General features: G+C 43.0%; 2 long non-coding RNA genes across 3 annotated transcripts in view; one reads left to right on the plus strand and one right to left on the minus strand.

Annotated features, from left to right (window-relative positions):
* Positions 1–734: 734 nt before the first annotated feature.
* The window catches only part of LOC107320841 (uncharacterized), a 343,675-nt gene continuing 328,304 nt past the window's right edge, over positions 735–16,105 (minus strand). Inside the window, exon 5 of one of the 2 annotated variants that reach the window (XR_014934101.1) lies at positions 735–950. This is a non-coding gene — a long non-coding RNA (uncharacterized LOC107320841). The remainder of the gene's footprint in view (positions 951–16,105) is intronic. The other variant, XR_014934102.1, reaches the window with a different exon arrangement.
* Positions 3,244–3,658, plus strand: LOC146758705 (uncharacterized). The gene is made up of 2 exons (XR_014933995.1): positions 3,244–3,382; positions 3,512–3,658. It is a non-coding gene; the product is annotated as an uncharacterized LOC146758705 (long non-coding RNA).

Genomic DNA, 16,105 nt, shown 5'->3' on the forward strand with positions numbered 1-16,105 from the left:
TACAAGAACAACTGAAGTCTGAATGCAGCTGTCACATAATGCCCCTTGGTGGCAACTGCCTTTTGGGGTTCAAGGTGTTACCAGGTGAAATACCACCCTCATTTCATAGGCACTTGTTAATGACTGAGATGGCTAAAATAGTTTCATATGCAGAAAAAATGCTTTCAACAAAGGGCAATAGAAACACTCAGTATTAAGTATGCAAGGATTATTTTCTAGCAGTAAAGTCAATTTGTGACATTTTGCCATCAGTCCTGAGCACAGGCAGGCATATCCACATGCACCTGTGCTTCTCCAGTCATCACTTGTTATTTTTCTTATGGTCTTACCCAGGTACGATATTAATATAAGCAAAAACGTATGCATTGGTTTCAATCTGAATGTCTTTGTTCCTTGGATTTCTGTGTATACACATTATTAAGCACTGTCTTTTTTCCTCTTGCGCACCTTCTCACACACACAAATGCACCCTGGGATGTTACAATCTCCCTCGCCTGTTGATCCATAGCTACATAAACATTTCTACAAGTAAATAAATTCCACCACATTTTACTTTAAAATGTAATTTTTTTCCCCCCCAAACCCACTTGTACTGCTAAATATAGCACGCAGCAGCCTGACCGTAAAGGAACACCTTGAGAAAGGAAAATGTAAAGCTGGAAAAGTTATTAAGAAAAAATTTCGCCCTCAGCTACAAGAAACTTGAGACGTATTTTTGTTCGGAATAACAACCGCGGCATTATCCAAAATAAGCAATGGCTGTATTACAAAACCCACCCTACAGTCATCTCTCAATGGCCATTTCTCAGGCCAGATGCTTACCTGCAATGACAGCTTCTCACTCAGTGAGAGGTTCCTATGACACGGATCACGACGCATTCACCTCTGTGTGCAGGCTGGTGGGCTGCAGTGACCATGCAAGGTGCAAAGCTTCCACACGTGTACACCTCCTGTAAGTGAGAGAATTAACATGAATTCTGGAGAACACGACCTCTGTTTTGATTGTCACAAGAAAACGATCTTCCTGAAAGCTAAACAGGTCTTTTTTTCTCTCTGGATCTGGATTAATTCCTGCAAGAAAACATTCCATATTTGAGCAAACGGTTTAAATAAGATACAACAAGGACCTTGGAAAGCAGCATCAACTTTCAGTTGAAAAATAATAACAAAACAAACCCTTACTTCACACAATATATTTATAAAGACTTTTTCTTTAATATAGTGCTGCAAATTTACGTGCACTTTGTGGACAAGCATAAGATCAGCTCTATGCCCCACTGTGATTACTATGCAACACTGCACATAAGCAAGAAATGAACAAGCAGTAGGACTGGGAGTGAGAGATGTGATTGTGAGAACATTCTTTTTTGGCCTCGTTTGACTGTGAAGAGCTTTTAAGGTGCAGATTTATGTGAAAGAGGGACTGGTACGACAGGGATGTCTCTTTATTCGATGGTTCTGAACCCACTCCCTCTCCCCTCCTTGATGCTGGAGGCACTCTGGGTATGCAGGTAGAAGGATTGTGCCATGCTATTCCTCTAAGCCTGCACTGCTAGAAACAGGATATTAAATGCTTCACAATAAAACTGGTTTTGCTTGTTGTTTCAGTAACCTTGTAGCCTTCAGCCCAGCGCTAAAATCTTACAGGAGCTGAGTTCCCAAGCATGAATCAATGATTTGTATCGGACAGAAAGGAGGATATTAAAGATACACCAGAGGAAACAAAGAGAAGCTGACCTTGGAGCAACCAAATGGGTAGAGACCCATCAGTTCAACTTCTAGCCCTCATTACTTGTCCCTTCCCATTGCTGAATTTAATCTTCTTTACATAGCTCACTCCAGCCCTTGCCTGCCCTGGCACACTGGCTTTTTAACGTGATGAGTGGCTCTCATTCACAGCTTCTACTGAGAAGGAAGCTGAGGCTGGGGAGCGAGATGAAGCAGTTGGGGAAATAATGCTGCCTTTCCATCTGGGCTCCAGAAGGCCCTCGTGGATGAAACTTATCAATTATGTGAAAAGGTTCATCAGCTCTGCCAGAGCTGAGGGAAAATAATTCCCACCTCAGCTACCAGCCCACCCTGCACCCCACACAGCAGCTCACCAGCAGCTGCTTTGCTGCAACAACCCTGGGGACAGGTACAGTGCCTGTGGGCTTGGGCAGGGGAGCAGGGCTGGAGGGAGAGCATGAAGCAGCACCCAGCAGGGGCTGCTGCTGCAGTTTGCAGCTTCCCCTCTGGCCCTGCTGGTGATTCAACCATACCCAATCGTCCTTCATCTCTCCTATTCATTCATTCTTCATCTTTCTACAAAGGAAACCACAGACTTTATTTAAACCTGCAGCACCCAGAGAGCTGCCCCTGCAGAGAGCGTTGCTCCTCATCCTCTGCCTTTCACAAAGCGTTCAAACCCATGGTGTGGCCAGGCAGCTCTTGTTGTACTAGGCATCCCAGTGGGTCTGGACATGGATCCTTGCAATCTATGCACCCATCACCACAACGTCTATTTGGAATGCTAAATTCATTCCTATTATATGCTGAACATCCAGATTAATCTATATTTAATATAAGAATTATTAACGAATGCCAAACACCTTCATTCTCCTGTCCCTAGCAGAAGGCTGGGAGAGAGGCTCTGCTTTCAAATCACTCCACTGAGCTCTCTTACTAAACGCCACAGTTCTCAACCCTATGTTGCATTATTACCATTGTTGTCCTTTAGGGGTTGATGTTAATGATGACTGAAAGGGCTTAATGAGCATGTGCCTGGAATAAAGTCTTTATACACCTTATAACATAATTACTGCCATTTTATTGTAAACTCCACAGGGCCAAGCTCACGGAAGCAGTCAGGGTGCCAGTTTAATATGATACGGTACACTGCTTTACTCAAATAAGGCCTGATCCTATAGAAGTTCACCTTCATTGCCACAATGGACATCCACACCCCTCCTGCAGCTGCAGGTAGGGCTGGAGGTACCGTGCCCAGCCCCTGGGAGAGGTGCCTGAACAGAAGGGTCACAAAATATCTTCTGGGACTGGAAGTGATTTTGTATGGCAAGAGAAATAGGATTTGGGTTCTAAGAGCACAAAGACATCTGATGATCTGTGTTGATAAGTGACTTGTCAACAGCATGTTAAACATTCTTTAAATAGTGCTTAAAGCTTGTAAGCTGTTTTTCCTGCCTTGCTCCCATCCAGCACAGATCAACACTGTTGACCTACTAAGGAAAGATATTCACAAGAGAATGACTTGCAGCATCTTCTGGGATGCAACGTGGCCTCTGCCTTTAACAGCACACAGCAGCAGCAGCAGGGATGGGTTACAGAATGATCTTAAACAGGAATGAACGGCAAACAAAGATCCTACTGAGTCTGCCACGGGGTAAGCTTCTCATTGCATGAGTGTCTGTTGGTTGAGCAAAATGGCTCCATGACTCACAGTAGGAGAATTGCATTTAATACATTTGGGAGGGAAAATTAAAACTTAGAAATGTATTTCTTCATCTTTCAGCAAAACGCTGCCCTGTCTGCCATTGAGGAACAATCCTTTAAGTCTGAAGAATACAGAAGGAACACTAAACAAAATGCTCCTGTAATGGGCTTTGACTATAATGAAACTATTTCCTGGATGAAATAAAAACCTTTGCAAAAATATTTTCAACCAGTGCCAGCTCTTAATTATTATTTATATTGCTGAAATGCTGAAGGATCTCACCGTTCCAGAAACTGGCTCTAAAAGGCTCTGTGCCTTTTTCACTAATAGGCATAGGAAAACTACTTTCAAATATTTATAAAGCATATGCAAGACATATTCATCAGCACCCACAATGAGCAGCGAGTCAGCACAGCTCCGCGCTGCCCATGTGTCAGAGCAGGAGGCTGCAGCTCCCAGTGAGATACCACCTGTCTAAGATGAGCTGTAGCAGAGCAGCCCAAAAACCAAGGGAAGCCAGATCCCAAAGTCCTGCAATGACAGAACTCGGACTTGTTTTTGTTAACGTGAAGTCAACACAGAAGATCAAGGGGAGCTTATGGGAAGTAAGGTGAATGCCTGGCCTATTTGCTGAGAACCACTCAGGCAACGTTCTGTGCGTGCTCAGCTGAACAGCCCAAGCACTGAACTTTGAAGCCAGCTTCTCCACATGTGGTCCTCGTGTATTCAGTGCCAGCAGCAGGAGTTACACCCAGGTATCTCTCTGCAGTCTATAATCACGAGTTCTCTGAGATCATTTCATTAAGCAGGTGCGAGGGAAACGTGCAGTACAATCCAGTATAACACAATCATCATCACATTTTGATTCCCCTGCCCATCACTCTCCATATTTATCTTCAAAGACCTCTTGATGAAACAGCTGCTTAAATTTAATTAAACAACGGCATTATATAAACAAGTTCTTTTGTTTTGTGCGCTGAACAGGGTATTCTTCTTCAAAAGCTATTCTGCCAAAGCTGGCCTTTCTGCCCCCTGACTTGTCTTTACTCCAATTACCACTCCAGTTTAGCTGATTAATTTGTAGCCACTGGCAAACATGCACAGTTGGCAGGACATCATTCCATTTCAGTGACAAGCACTATAAAAAGATCATTATTTTCATTAGCATAAATAACTGCATGTTGATAGAACTCTGGTTTCTGAAAATAGGTTAAAGTCTTAACTGTCTTTATTCATTACCCAGATATAATTGGAAGTAAAATTATCACATAAGTGAACAATACGCTCTCAGTGTATAATGCTTAATGGCTGCACTCAGGCCGGTCACAGCCTGCAATGACTTTTTTTTCCTTGAAATGAAACATTCTGATGCAAATCTCCACATAGACACACTAATGTATGACAAAACCTGATAACATGTAAAGAGATCCAGTGGAAAAAAAGAAACACACGACAAATAAAGATGCTTTCTGCTGCACTGCTTCAACTCTCATAGGGCAAAGGATATTATTTCTCCAGTTGCTGGCCCAGGCTGGATGCCTTGAAAGCTTCCCTGGCCCCAGTTGAATTTTTCTAGCTGCCTGCTGAATTGCATTCCTAACAGATTCTCCCAAACAAGGTTTTCAAGAGTTAATATATTGCATAACAAGGCCCCTTTGAGATTAAAAGCTTGCTTTTCTCCTTCATTCTCTCTTCTCTGCCATGCTGACTCCACAGTCACACCGGCAGTTTCAATGCCAGCCTGGAAATGCAGCACCTGAATCACACCAGTGGCTGCACTGCTTGTGTGTGCAAAGCAACTGCCCTCAGTGGAACCTTGTGCTGTGATGGTACCCCTCACACACCAAGGCAACAGCAGTAATAAAAGCAAGCAGCAATAATAAATACAGTGTTTGGAAGTCAGATGTAGTGAGAGCTTCAGACTCCATTCTGGAGCCTGGCAGCTCATCACATGAACAAATTTATCAAGATACAGGACACAAACATTCAGATGTACTTATGCAACTAGTCTAAAGAGAAAGTCTCAAGCGAGATTCCTGCTATCAGCTCTCATTGAGTATTTGGTTTTGTCTCCCTCAGAAATCTTTGTACAGCATATCTTGATGCTGTAACAGAGCTTTGATTTTGTATAGCAATGGTGCGGGGTGATCTGCAGCAACTATTGAGTCTTGGAGCAACTCACACTTCTGTCACTGAACTGTCTGTGTTCAGGGCTCAGACAACAGCCCTGGAAAACTACCAGGTTGGTTTTCTTACTTCACTGAATACCAATAGCAGCTAGTTGCAGTAAAACAAACTTCTCCTCTGTATTATTTAATGAAACAAAACATCAGAGCAATTGCTACTGCAAGATAGAAAAGCGACAGAAGCTGCCATCAGGAAGCCTTGCCACTGCTTTGAAACGTTGCCCAGAACATTTTTTTTGTCCAGCTTGTATCTCCATACACAAGTCAGAAGATGACTTTGAAAATTAGCTGTTTTATATAACAAAGAGGAGCCAAGGGCAATAAATATGAGAGCAAATGATCTCCTCAGTATTGAATACTGCCCAGAAAAAAACCCATAGGAGTGAAAGGTGCAAGTAAGACCTGGACTCAGCCGCAGCATCCACTGAATCCCCCCAGGTCAGATCCCTGTGAGCAGCCCATCCTGCTGGGCACTGCTTCTGGGGCTGCTCCTGTGGCAGAACAAACCAAAAACCCCTTACAAAATACTGCATAATAGCTGCTGAAATTTTGCAGCCAGAGTGGGATTCTGGGGAGGAGGATGTCTGACAACACTGGCAAGCATCCAGTTTGGGAATAGGTTGATATGAGATGATAAAGCAGACCTTTTTCCTATTGAAACCACATCTTTGAGATGCTTTGCGCTGCAGAACATTATATAGCTCAAAAGTTTTAAAATATATATATTTTAAATGAAACAGAAGGAAATTTAAACCAGATGCCCTGAATTAAACCATACCAGACTATGGTGTCTGCCCCTGGAGACATGGAGGAAGCAGCGTGCTTGCTGGGATCACCTGGGGCTGGCAAGAGCCTCCAGGAGGCTGCTCTGAGGCTGGTGACACAACAGCCAGGTCCCAGCTCCACCCCGGGTACTGGGCAGACGTGGGCACTGAGGGACAGCAGAGGATGTCCTGCCCCTCACCTGCCCCTGTGACTGCAGCAGGAATCCCCATCTCCATCACACCAGGTAACTAAGATGCTCTCACAGTGGCTTCCCCATCCCTGCAGCCAGCAGAGGCTCTTCTCAGACACAAACAAAGGAACCCATTGCTGTGCTCCATGAAGCACGAAGAAGTCCAGTTGATCTCTGTATCTGGGAAATGCCTCTAAGCAACAGGGGCTTAGTAAGCTCTGGTGTTTACCGAAGATAGCATGAGCCAGAACAGCAGCAAACTGTGGTTACTTATCCAGGGAATGTAGAAGAAGTTAAGGATTATTTGCAGCAAACTATCTGAAGAGAGGAGCAATTTTTATTTTTACTTTTTAAAGACACTGCAAAGCATCCTTTGGGGGCAGGGGTGTCATTGTACATATGTACATATCAATTTGGATTTAACTCCTTAGGGTGCTGCTGAGTCAGTTGCATTACATAAACAGGACTAAAGGCACCGGTAAGTTGACAGGAGTCAGGCAGTAAAGCAGAGTAAGAACTTGCCTGTTGTTTTTAAGAGAGCAAACTGGAAAGCCAAGTATTTAAGCTGTGGTGCAACTGCTGGCAAAGCACAGCATTTTGAAATGACAAAAAAAGGAGACAGTCTCAAGGAATGATTTCTGCTTGCCCCAACTGCACACTCACCAGGCTGAGGTCCCACTGGGCTCAGTCACAGGGACACAGGAGAGAAGCTATGTGCAGAGCAAGGACTGCGGGTTAAGCCAGAAGGTGCTGCCTGCCAACTTAGCAATAAATGTGCTTTGACACCATTTAGAGAAGTGCTGCTTTCGCTGTGGCAGCAAACTTGCAAACAACAACTTGCCTGAACATAATGAAATAAAAAGACTCCTTATTTTAGACTGGCAGCCACTACTGAGTTCTGGTAAACATGAAAATTCATTCACCTGAATTATGAGTCAGAAATGGTTTTGCAATATCAATTACGGTTATGAGGAAAAAAAGAAAAGAGACTGGAATAGTTTTTTTTTTGTTAATGAAATACAAAAAGCATTATATTCAACAACATTTGCTTGGAATAGAGCCTGCAGTGCCTTTCTCCATTTGCTGACCGACCAATGTGCCCTCCAAAGCACCTGCTTCAATCATAGAATCATTTAGATCAGAAAAGATCTTTATGCTCATGAAGTCAAAACTGACCTAAAGCTAACATGATCAGTCAGGGTAGTTAGCAGCTGCTTTGTTTTCAGAAAGTTTATGGCTAATTGCAGATAGGGCTGCGTGCTTTGTGCTAAAACACAGAGCTCTTTTTCCTTTGTAAGACTACTGTTACGCTACCATTACCATAGCAGCTGTGCCAGAAAGCAACACTTTTTACCTTGCGAGAGTCAGTGCTGAGGACTCATCCCACACTATTCCTTTGCTGAGCAGAAAATGCTTGTGCTTGCACTTTCTTCAGCTGTTGCTACTCTGGCTGCCAACATGGCTAAACTCACAATGGATCTGACTCACTGCTGCAAGATGGCTTGCTTGGAGCAAAAGCTTCCAAATGCTGTAAGAGGCATCCACGCTGTTCTCTAAGTATTGCTCTACTGGCTGCCCTCCACTAGCCCTATCTGGCTAATGTAATATTGCAGAAACAAAGCTGTACAGATAAAAAAATGCAGTGTGCATGGGTTGGTATTGTAGTAACACCGATTAGGGAGAACACTTTATGTAATGCAGGTGATCCGGGGTATCTTTTATTCTTGTGTCCATTTCCCCATATGTAATGCAGCAGATTTAAACATGTTTTACTCCTTTGAGCATGGATTTCTGGGCTGAGAGATCACAATGAAGTTTTATAGCCCTTTCTTATGAAGTGTGGCATTTCTGACATTATTTGATGTGCAAGAGCAACTGCATTAGTGAAAGGCTACGCTTGAATAGTTATCACTTTAAGCCCATGCCCTGGGAGTATTGTATTCAGTTCCCTCATTATTTCCAGCCCTGCAGGTTATACCAAGAGTTGCTATTAGTACATTACAATCGTAAAATGAAGGTAGTCACTTTCTATAAGGGTCAAGTTTGCTCCTAGAATCTGGCAAACTTCATTTTGCAGCTCAGAAGGACCGGCAGTGCCACATTCCAAGCCAATCCACTGCCCAGCTGCTTTGTGTGCAGCTCTGTGTTTTGAGTTCAAGACTTAAGCGGAAAGCACTAAAATATTTAACAAAATCTAACACTACAGTATCTGTATGATACATCCACGAGCCTCTGTGCCTTGCACAATCTCCTACATCATTCATCAAACGCTCACTCCATGGTATCTGAACAACATTTGTGTCAGAGCCACAGTTACTGAGGAACAACACTGAAGATCAGTTTCCACATAGGTAGCACCTCATGTTGGCCCCCTTCCTGCTCCCCCACTTTCCCCTCTCTCTGGGTCTGCCAGCCCTGCAGGTTTTCGAAGGGACTGCCTGAGTACAAAAGGCTACAAGCAGTCATACCCATAGAACACACCAGTGCTGCCACTGACTGCTAAAAGAGCACAAGTCTCAAAAGCTGCAATTAATCACACAGAGAGCAGATGGGATTGTGTGAACCGTGAGTGCTCTAGCTCCCATCCAGAACAGAAAATTCAGAGGACAAAAATGTCCAGGCAGTCCTAAAGGAGAGGATACAGCTCTCATTGCTGCAGAGAAGGCGAAAGAATAATAATAGTAATAAAAAAAGAACCACTGGAAGTACAAAATGTTTTTCAGGAGAAAAATTTCCTTGACCTCGATAGCCTGGGTGTTACAACAAGCAAATTGTACCTCCAGAGGACGTACAAAATTAAAACGAAAGGAACAAGGAGCACTGTCCTCATTTGAGCCACACGCTCACCTGTAGAGCTTTGCTGATGTGCTGCAGCAAACACACGCCATGCTCCCACACGTCTTTGCTTTGCCAGTTATCCTTTGGAAACACAGTGAGATCAGTTTTGCTAAATCAGTATTTAACTGAGGTGACTCAGTACTGAACAACATTAATCAGTGAAATTAAATACAACATCTTAGGATCTTTATGCATCTTGTTGATGGTGCTTTCAGAGGAAAGAGCGATGTGGACAAGAAGCAAATCCAAACATTGAAGCCTGGGCTTTCAGAGTGTCACCTTTCCCTCTAAACAAGGCCTGAGCATTTTTTTTTCATGATCTTAAATGACAGCAGAGGTTCAATAATACACACAAGAGAACCTAAGTGTATTTGTTAATGCCTTCTGAGAAAATATCTACCTGCAAGAAATCTTCGCTCTGCAGCATTAACTCCTAATGAAACAACAATCTTTCTTTTTCGGACCCTGCCTTCTCCAGCAAACAAATTATAGAAGTAGATTTTCTTAAAAAGAAAACTCCAGAATGATTCCTACGCTTTTTCTGAGACAAAGATAAAAAAAAATATATATGTGGTAGGTGTTAACCGCACCACTGAAAGTATTTAAACGCTGTGCTGTAGGCACATAAATAGAAGATCAGGTTTATGTATTTAATGCTATATCCATATTTATTTATAGATGCATTTCTAAAGTGTATATAGAGGCTATAAATATGTCTAGTAGACACAGAAATAGTCAGTGAAGATACCTGATTTTTGCAGCTTGTATTTTTTGGGTTTGGTAAAGCTTATTATTCAGAGCATAGCCAGAGTGACTTCAAAAGGTTACAGAAAGACTTCTGGTTTCGATCACTCGCTAAGCTACTGCTGTAATGGCCAAACAGGTCAAAAGGTTATTAACCACGGTGGCCTATGGACATCTATCATCTGCTGGTGTGCTTGTAGCTATCTGTAATACATATTGTTTATGCTGAGTATATTTATACCTCTTAGGACTCTGGTATTAACCTCAGGATCACACATGCATATGTAACCTTGATATGAAATACAAGCCCTTCACTGCGGGCTATAAAGCCCAAGTTTCAGGCAAGCCGCTCTTCAAAGGCCAAGAATCCCCAAACTGGAGCATATATTAAGATTGGTACTAACAGCACCAGAAGCAGAAATGAATGGAGCATTCACGCTTTAAATATGACTTCAGTTGAACTAATTGACTCATGGTGCCAGAAGAGCTAAAACAGCATTGGGTTCTGCCCCCGCTAACGCGTGCGTAGGAGAAGAGAAGCCCAGAACAGCAACACTACATAACGACCTAGGAGCAGTAAAATGATGTATGAGCACTCTTCTCGTTTTCACAAGGCAGCGGTGGAACACTAACTTGTTTCCATGGCAACTCTGAAAAAGAATTACAGGTTTAAAATTGACTGAATGGTAGCCCCATGAAAAAGTAAAGGGCAGACCATATCTTTCTAAAATATAATTTAGTACTAAGTCACCTGAACAGTATTAGCTAAAAGGATTTCAGCAGTAGACTTGGGAAGTGACCCATTTGGGATATGGAGTGTTAGGCTTTTCTAATGGTGTGCTTAAGATCTGAAGGGCCTGGCGGACACACTGTAGTATACAGCATAAAAGGAAAGGAAAAAATACCACCTTCCTGCCTGAAATCTCTTATCAGAAAAACAAGAAATTATTGAGGTGAAGGGGAGGGGAAAATGCCTGAAAGATAACTGGCACTTCTGTAAAGGAACGCAGTAAAACACACGTCCATTTCCTACTACAGAAATGTACGTGGTGGAAATTAAACGATCCTCAGGGTGAATAGAGAGAAGATTCTATATTTAGACTGGAAACATGCAATAGAACCCAGTTGTTAGAACAGGTCAGTTCTTGCCAATAGTATCACATGCTATTCTGCCCTAGGAAGGCTGCTTGTGCCCAGTCCTGAAGTCCCTGACCATTTCAGAAAGGTTTTCATCAGTAAGAATGCCCATTAACTCCAGCAAGAGTTGAGGGAAATGGTTGGTATTTGGCCATTTATGTGAAGTTCTCTGAAATCTGAGTGCTAATAAGAAAAGAAAGGAGAGGTAATTTGCATGTACAAGACGGTGTTCACTTGAATGACAACAGTTATAAGGAAGAATCAAATTGATTTTGGGAACACAACCGGGAAAGCAGAAATTGAAGTTTACTGGCAGAGTTTCCATCACAACCAAGAAAAAAAATATCTGCAAAATCCTGCGAGCATTGGTTTTAGACTTAGCACTAACCCCAGATTCGGAACATGTAGCCTTATCTGCTTTGAAAGGCAGATCTGCTGTTATAAACTGACAAAATTGACAACTGCACAGTTGAGGATTTGGTAAAGCAAATTTCATTGCATATTACCTAGAAATACATTCAATACACTTAGGAGACCAGTGTAATAGAACGAAAATAAACTTCTGCTCAGCAGGGGGGCCTCGTTCAGCTCCTCCTGGGATCAGACATTCCTGTATGAGTGGTGCTGAGATACTGGTGCCCTGCTCTCTTTCAGTGACTCACAAAAAGCAGCCGTCTGTAAAACCCACTGAAAAGCCTTGTTTAAAAAATAAATACAAGCAGTGCCCTCAGCTCCTGGAAATGGCCACAAGAAGGAATTATTCCTGTGTTTGGGTGAACAAGGGACTCAATCTACAGCCAGCTTCCCCCTCACTCCTCCCCCAACAGAAAAGGCACAGATACCATTTTGAGACTTAGCGAAACAGGTGTCCTGACTCTCAGGAACGATCAACACTCTTAATCCTTTAGGCTGAGATTTTCAGAAGAAACAAGCAAGAAAACTTCCAAGATAGAGAAATGCATTCTCAGGCACCTTGGCCATTTCAAGGCTGTGCCTATGGGTGCACTGCTGGCACCCGACTGCAGAGGAGCTGGGTCCCTATGTGGGCTCCCTTTGCCCTCTTCTGGGAACGCTCACTTAAAACATCACATTAAGGTATAGGTTGAAACAAATCACAAGTGTGCTTAATAACGTATAAAATAGCTTAGTAAAATTGTCATGAAAATTTAAAAGCTTGGGCAAAAAACCTACACCTCTGCCATTTATACCGATGACAATGATAATGAAAAAAATAATGATGTTTTAACTCACCCATCAAAAAAATTTATTCACCCTGAGAGAGCAGAACTATGCAAAGCTGGTAGAAAGATATACTTACCCTGAATTTATAAACTGCTCCTCAGATAAAGAAATACAGGATGAGGAGTTGCCTCATTTGCATTCACTCAATCACCTTTAGCCATTCTGTAGCCAAGTGAATGCATATTCTTTGAAGTCAGAGCTTTCAAATAAGAAGCCCTAAAACTCGGCCTACTTCTCCTATGTCCATACTCCGAGGCAGTGATGGTTCCCTGCCTGCAGGAACACTCAGAGCAAACCTACAGCATCACTGGGAAGCACAAAGCAGACTCTTGCTCACTGAATGTGGTCTACCAAATGCTCCAGCTGCCAGGAAAGGGCTCAGAACCATGTCCTGCCTTACTGAAAGCCACGCAACAACCTCCTTGCTTATTATTAAAAGGTGTACTATTGATCCTTATTTCAGTAACTTCATGGCAGATGAAAGAGATTATGAAAAAAGAAGAAATTAGGTTACTATTATTAAACTGAACAGGTAATTACAATGCACCTGGTTTGTGTTGATCGCTGTTCAGAGATATTCCACATCCCGAGTTAGAGCTCTGCTATCTATTAGGTAGAAAAAGAAGGAAAACAAGAGAGATAGATGAAAATGAACCAGTTCTTCCAGAGCACCTTCCAGGATTAGCCCCCTGACCTCACCAGGTGTGCTTTAATGTAACTAGATACAGTTTAAAATAAATAGCTACACTTATTTAGCCTTAGTCACAACAGACCTAAACTCCAGCATTTTATTCCTACACGAAGTGATATGGCTAACTTATGCAATTTGCCATGGCAAAGAACAAGAATCCCACCAGCAAACTGCTCCTTGCAGCGCCCAGCAGCAGACCTTGTAAATGACTATGATTGAATCTATTCTAAATTAATTTGGAAGCGTGTGGGATTTTAAGGCAGAAGAACTCATCACGGTGCAGTTAATGGGCCCTGCCCTTGCAGCCTCGTGCCCCGCCAGCCCCACTAAGCAGCTGTCCCAGCCAGGGGAGAGGGGAAGTTGAGGAGGCAAGCAGAAAGGTCTGACAAGAATTTAAATGAAGTAAAATAGCCAAATTCTCTGCTCCATTGACTGCAGTGGGGTTAGGTCTGCAGAGAGCCTGAACCAACCGCCATAACGAATACAAATACAAGAACAAGCTCAATAAATGCGGCATTTCCATCGTGCCCATCTCTCTAAACTCCTGCTTCTGGCTCTGCAAGCAGCTGTGGGGAGACCTGCAAAATCTCTCTGCTGTTGCCTTTGCCTGCATTTTGGACAACAGAGCTTAGGTGTCCTTTAGCCCTGACAGAATTGAGGGCTGAGGTGGCTAATGTGGGTGCAAGGCATCCTTCTCTCCTGCTCAGCTCCTGGCTGCAGGCATGAGCCCTGCTCACAGTGTGCAGAGCTGGGGAGAGGGCTTCAATTACAAAGTGATCAGTGCAAATCCAGAGCTCCTGCCAGGGTGCGACAGGCACTGTAATGCTGAGCCAAGCAGGGAGGGATATGGGGGAATTTTCATGCCAGAGAAAGAGGTGTGAGTGGTCTCCTGTGAGTGCTGGGGATGCTCAATCTGCCCTCAAGGGGTTTGAGATGCTTTATGTGCTTCTGGCTTGGGCTCCTGGAATGATCTGCCCAGCAGAGCCCTTAAAGCAGCAAATGGATGACAAAGCAGGAATCCAAGGTAAATTTTCAGAGCTGATGAGTGAAAAAGAACTCACATCTTTATGTACTGGCTGAGCATGTTTAGGAGACATTCGCTGGGGTGCAATAAGCACTGCTCCACATTATGTCACTTTTAGGAGTGAAACCTTCACAATCCTTGACAACTGCTGCATACAGAAAAACACAGTTTGAAAAGTTTCCACACCTGATGTGTCCAGAAGACCAGTGCTGCTCAGTTAACTCATCCCTCAGGGGCTTTGGGCACAACACAGCAGCTGCATGCAGGGGACCCCACAGCCCCCTGCCCTCCTGCACCAGCTGCCCCAGCCTGGTTTGCTTGGGACCTTCATTTGCTGGCTCTGCAGTGCTGACAAATCTGAGCAGTTAAAACACAGGGAGCCCGTTGAGCTCTGATTCAGGGACCAAAATCAATTAAATATTCCAACATTCTTAATTTTAAGGAGCAGCTCATCCTGCACTAATTAGTGCAAATGCTGGGGGGATAAAGGAGAGAAAGAGCAGGCTAAACACTACAGTGACAGATGCATTTTATAGGTTTTAATGATTAATTCTGAAGCACAATCACCTTTTCAAATACTTATTACCAGCTACGCTTCAAAGAAACATCCATTTTCAGGGTTATACTCATCAGAGGTCAGATCCAAAACCTAATGAAGATAATAGAAAGACTTAAATGCCTTTGATGAGGGACATAATAGATAAGCTGAGAAATAAATCTAATTAAATTCCTAGTCATGTTGATATGTATCTGTGAATATAGGTTTGGAAACACTCTGTGAGGGGCACATAAAACCATTTTGAACCTACATGTCATCTCTGATTGCTGATGAGCCATCGGTTAACCCCTTGTGTAGAATAAAGGAAGACTTTCAAATGGCAGTTGATGACTTTGGCTCCTGTCCTCTCCTCAGGCTGTTCCAGCAGCCAGTGTAGCAGAGGGTGCTGAACACCCACCTACAGCTATTTCTGAAGATTTTAGCCATATTAGAACAATCTATGAAGTTTCTTAGCTCTGCTTCATGTGAGGAGCTTGCAGATGATGGTAAAAAAAATTATATTAAAGCAAAAAAACCCACCCTCAACCATTAGAATCCTTACAACAGTTGCTCTGTAAAATCTACTGATGTAACAGATTTTAGAGCAGAGATCTGGATCTCATTCTGTCCAGCCCAGATATCATCTTTATTCTCTGCCTTCCCAGTAGTCTGTAGGATTTTTACATGCAATACTAAAAAAAGCAATGAAAATGTCCAGGTATACAAATTATATATATATATATATACAGGTGAAGTCTTACTCGTTGGGTATCTCAATCACCACTAGATCTGTGTATCAGAGCAGTTAAATAAATAATAATTTAACAAGAACTTCAACGTAAGTAATACAAATTTAGTTCCTTGAATTCCATTCTTTATTAATAGGAATTCTTAGATGGGGTGAGACTCCAAATCCACTTATTCCGGTTTGCTGTCTCTGAGGACAGCAAGCAATAGATGAATAGAAGAGAGTGAGAGCTGGAGGTCATGAGAATAACATGCCATCTCATAACTCTGCTTGTGGTTTCCAGCAACCAAAGACTGAAGCCAGCTCTGAGCACAGCTGCCATCCCCCAGCCACAAACTATCACAGCACAAAGACAGCACCTTTCCAAGGTGCACATTCCACATCCAGAGCCTGTCTTGTTTTCTGGGTGGCAGCTGGACCCAAAACCACCTTTGGCAAACACGACACAACATACATAAGCCGGTCTTTCCTCCAATTTAATCTGCAGTGATAATTAATGAATCTGACAAGCACCAGACGTTCTCTCTTTGCACTGCCTTTGAATGATTTGCAACACAGAGGGTGCATCA

Source organism: Coturnix japonica, chromosome 13 (assembly GCF_054131305.1).
Source record: "Coturnix japonica strain WE chromosome 13, WE-NBRP24, whole genome shotgun sequence".
Lineage (NCBI taxonomy): Eukaryota > Metazoa > Chordata > Aves > Galliformes > Phasianidae > Coturnix > Coturnix japonica.